Source organism: Alosa pseudoharengus, unplaced genomic scaffold, assembly GCF_046254945.1.
Source record: "Alosa pseudoharengus isolate Yale_2024_CS ecotype anadromous, Long Island Sound unplaced genomic scaffold, YU_APseudo_1.1 YU_APseudo_1.1_scf_14, whole genome shotgun sequence".
Classification (NCBI taxonomy): domain Eukaryota; kingdom Metazoa; phylum Chordata; class Actinopteri; order Clupeiformes; family Clupeidae; genus Alosa; species Alosa pseudoharengus.
Window position 1 is genome coordinate 4,798,414 of NW_027468609.1, and position 5,000 is coordinate 4,803,413.

The 5,000-nt window shown below is 42.7% G+C and overlaps 1 protein-coding gene across 1 annotated transcript in view; it reads right to left on the reverse strand.

The window, feature by feature from the left end:
* wdr7 (WD repeat domain 7) overlaps positions 1–5,000 on the reverse strand; it is a 68,598-nt gene that overhangs the window by 18,822 nt on the left and 44,776 nt on the right. The window lies entirely within an intron of this gene.

Here is a 5,000-nt window from a genome sequence, read left to right on the forward strand (position 1 = left end):
ATCAGCATAATAGTGTAAACATTTTTCTTTAAATTCAAGTATAAGTATTCATTCATTCAAATAACATTTTATGACAAAGATCATTATGATTTAATTATCCAGGGAGCAATACTCTTTGGACAGACTAAATAAAAACCAGCTGCTATTAAAAGCTACAATGCTATGATCTGATACAGCGCTAATGCTATTAGCCTAAATACTGAACGCTGAGGGAGGATGGCTGACTGGGGTTCAGGAGGGGAAAGAGAAAGAGATATAGAAGGAACTACGGATCAACATGCTTGCTTCTCTTATGAGATCCAAAAAGAAGGAACTACGGATCAACATGCTTGCTTCTCTTATGAGATCCAAAAAGGTCCAAGGCTTTGTTTCAGATAAAGAAACAATTATGAAGTTTGACATTCATTTGGTCCAATGGCACTAGCACCAATTTACACCCATTTCAAAAGGAAATTTGAACAGGAAGGCACATTTGAAAAGACATTCTCAAAAGAAGAGGTATTTTGGGGGGGGGGGGGGGGGGGGGGGGCACAACAATCAACCCAATAAAGAAAAAAGGCAAAAAATTCTGAAGAATAGGCCAACCAGTTGATGAGTGTAAAAAAAAGAGATTTAGCCACAGCTGAAAGAGAAGAAAATACATTTTGGCGAAAGAGAGAAGGTATGTTCTCCATCTGAAGAGAAAATGACAGTTTGTAGGGAGTTGGGTAGGTAGCCTCTTGTGTGAGTGTATATGTAAGAGGCGTGTGTGTGTTTGTTATTGAAAAGGGGTTCAAATACTCCCTCTTAAGTGAAAAGAGCAAGCATGCAGACCGTGCGAGTCACATGAAGCACAAAACACAGACAGAAACCGTAAGACAGACATAAAGACAAAGACGGGCTGACAGACAAAGACGTGAGACAGGGACGCAAACTCAAACAACCTAGGGACCAAAAAAAGGAAGGATTGAACAAGACGACCGGAACGAGACAACATGAGACACACTAGGACAGTCTGACACCACACACACAAACACACACACACACACACAAACACACATAAACTATAGACAAGATACTCCAAAATACAGGCGTGGAAGAACAGGTGAAAAGCAGCGTATGGCAGATGGCAGCACAAAAAGAGAGAGAGAGAGAAAGAGATGGAGAGAGGGAGGAAGGGAGGGAGGGAGGGCGAGGAGGAGAGATGAAGCGCTGTTATTCGGGGAAGAGTACCTTCGTTGACTGAAGGACAGGGATGAAAAGCAGGGCCAGTGAGAATAGCCGCAGAGCCGGGCGGCCCAGTGCTGGGGGCAGCAGCGGCAGCAGCTTGCAGGAGAAGAGGAAGATAAGTAAAGAAGAAGGAAAAAAACAGGACAAAACAAAGAAAAGAAAGAAAGAGAGAGAACACGAAGACTCCCAGCAGTTTCAGGTGAACAGGAGAAAGAGCAGTTAGTAAAGCATACAGAGACCAAAGTAAAGGTGTAAAGAGCTGACAGACAGTTAGGGACAGACCTGGCTCCTGACATGCTTCAGATTTATATATTTAGTGTAGATATTATTTAAAATAGGGAGAATATGGCCATGTTGATAATGTTACCCATCAAATCCATAATTAGCATAATCTGTGTATGCATGTTGCTGAGTATTTTCTATCTATATATATTTCTCTGATGAGCTTTAGCTAGGAAATGTCATCTGCTATAAATCTGAAAATAATCCCTTAAACTCTTAAACAACTTGTGCTGTTTTTAACACATTTCTATGTCCAGATAGGGACAACACGGTTTGTGTTGTTTCCAACACATTGTTTTTGTTATTTGTTTCAAGAGTGTACACAGAAAGTGTTGAAAATAACACAACTTGTCTAGATATGGACAACACCGTTTGTGTTGTTTTCAACACATTCATTTTAAGAGTGTTCCAGCCAAATGCAGCTAAATTAATAGCATTACTACTGTGTGATATGAAGCAGGTTACAAAACTGTTTTGTGTTGCTCATAATATTATCTAACTAAGAAGGGATTTTTATGGTTTTCCCTTAAAATTAGCTGTAAAAAAGGAACCATTCTAAAAGACATACAGAACGCAGAAATCGAACAGCTTACTAAGACCTCACATAGAGACAAACACACAGGAAACATGACATACTAACTTTAGAGACAGAGAAAGAGGTTTATACACAAGACATTTATTCCTATCAGACACAGAGGGTGTGTGAGAGAACTCAGTGGAAAGAGGCCTTCTGTCATCTGTCATTTCACATCAGTGCAGATGGGAGATGAAGTCTCTAGCAGGTGATGCCCGACAGAGCATGTTAAACCCTGCGCAGCTTTAAAAGAAACATGCTCTGGACTTCAACTCCCATGAGCACTCAGTGCAGGCTGGCATCCAGACTGAAATCCCCCCACTGCAGGCACGAGAGCCCCAGGTGAGCAGGCCACAGCTCAAGCCATGCAGACAGTGAATGAGTCACCCGAGAAAAACAGGCACAAAGGAGCAGTAAAGAGAGAGAGTGACAGAAAGAGAGCGAGAGGGAAAGAGAGTGATGAGAGAGAGACACAGAGAGAGAGAGAGGGAAAGAGTGAGGAGAGAGAGAGACAGAGAGAGAGAGAGAGGGAAAGAGTGAGGAGAGAGAGAGAGAGTGAGAGAGGGAAAGAGTTAGGAGAGAGAGAGACAGAGAGAGAGAGAGAGGGAAAGAGTGAGGAGAGAGAGAGACACAGAGAGAGAGAGAGGGAAAGAGTGAGGAGAGAGAGAGACAGAGAGAGAGAGAGAAAGAGTGAGGAGAGAGAAAGACAGAGAGAGAGAGAGAGGGAAAGAGAGTGAGGAGAGAGAGACAGAGAGAGAGAGAGAGGGAAAGAGTGAGGAGAGAGAGAGACAGAGAGAGAGAGAGAGGGAGGGAAAGAGTGAGGAGAGAGAGAGACAGGGAGAAGTGAAAAGACACAAAGACAGGGAGGAAAAGAGAGTTCAGCCTGTGAGTGTTAGTGTGAGGAGTGAGAGAGAGAGGGAAAGAGTGAGGAGAGAGAGAGACAGGGAGAAGTGAAAAGACACAAAGACAGGGAGGAAAAGAGAGTTCAGCCTGTGAGTGTTAGTGTGAGGAGTGAGAGAGGGGGTGCAAAAAAGAAAGAAAATGTCAAGCAAAGTTGCCATGACAACTTCTATTGTACATGTATGGGTGTTCATCAGCCAAGATGGTGAAGCTCCAAGTCATTCCACAATAACTCCCTAAGGGCCCTTTATCCATCTCCTCCAGGACCACGAAGATGCCATTAGCAATCAGAGATGTGCTATAAATGTTTATCTATCTGGCAACACTGGGCCACTTTGACCAGCCAGTGGAGAGCTTGCTGTTTGTATAGCCGAGGCATCTTCCAGATCTTCCCATCTCCGCACCTCGGCGTTCCCCCGTGGTCAATATGTGACAGGCCGGGAAGCTCCACAGCAAAAACATTCGTTTCTCCAAACTCCCCTTTTGCCTTAACAAGGCAGGCACGTGCCCCGCACCTCGTCTGGCACCCACTTTAAAAGACTCCATTAAAAAACACTTCATAATACAACCTGGGAGCTGTTTCACAAACCAGTCCAGATCAATATGGCAGGAAACGGGTGAAGAGGGAGGGAAAAAAGAAGGAAGGAGAAGAAGAGAGGACGATAAAGAACAAGAGGAGCTGGGGGGGGGGGGGGAGGAGAAAAAAAAAGCTCTGTGTGTTGAATAACTTTCATTATCTCTTCAAACTTAAAGAGCACTCAGGAATCAATAGGCTTGGCGCGCATCAACAAGCCATGGATGCTTCTCGCTATTCTAAAGTCCAGGGAAAACCCACTCAGATGTGTTTATATTCGCACCAGAGAAGGCTGGGCAAGTCATCGCGGCGTGTTTGTTTTCCACCAGGCCGGCTCTGACACGCGGCACGACGGAGTGGGACTGGCACGTGTCAGAGAGGTTAGCACGCTTGGTAAAAACTCCTGAAGGGGCTTCACAGAGCAACAAAGATATTAGCATGTCAATGGCCCGTGGTGGCTTCTGGTGACAGAGGGCTCCAACAATGGGCTCAAGGCCACTCGGGGTCTACATGAGGCCCTCAAGGGGAGAGATGGAGTGTGTGTGTTTGTGTGTGTGTGTGTGAATGCACTTTGGCACATGTAAGTGTACAAACAAGCTGTGGCACCCACCTGGCATTGTCCTCCAACATAAACAAGGCCACTTCAAGCCTATACAATATTTAAACCATCACTAAAATATAATATTACTTTCACAATACCATCAATTATAACTACAGCATACAAAAATAGATCACTTTAACTGTTAGAAGTTGTAGCAGCAGAGATTGAAGTGGTGGGAGAGAATAAATATGTAGCAATACATCGCAAAACTGCATATCGTTCACAAACATTTTCAAATCCGTTTTCAAATTTAGAACTGTGACTGGCAAACCAAGTGCAACAGCCAAACACAGTAAATCTGCCACTCGACAAGTCAATAAAGTCAGTCATCTGGTTCAAAGAGAAACCAAATTATTAACTGATGTAATATATGGGGTAATGTGTAGGGGTTTAAAAAACAAAAAACAAATATTTTATTTTTTAAAATTACATAGATAAGTTGGATAATATATGTAATCTATCTACAAAATACCATAACCATAACCATCTAGTATTCTTTTCATCTAAATGATTCAATATATTGTATAACAAAGATAATTATAGATAAATATCATAACAAAGTACTGGTATTAATTCCTGTCAAATATAAAAAAATGATACCTAAAATACAGTTTATTCAAAAGAACGACTTTCAAGAGTTCCAGTCAAATCTTGACTCCGTAGCAAAAGTATCTCTTTGTCATGAATAACGGAGAGGTCCAGAGGTCTTGTTAAAGACTTGCCCTTGTGTCTGAGAGTGCATGTGTGTGTGTGTGTGTCCACTCAAGTAGTGTAGGGCATGTGTGTGTCAGCTCAAGTATAAGATGAGATTATACATAACTGCCCAGACTAGCGTACAGCACCCTCTCATTCATTTATAA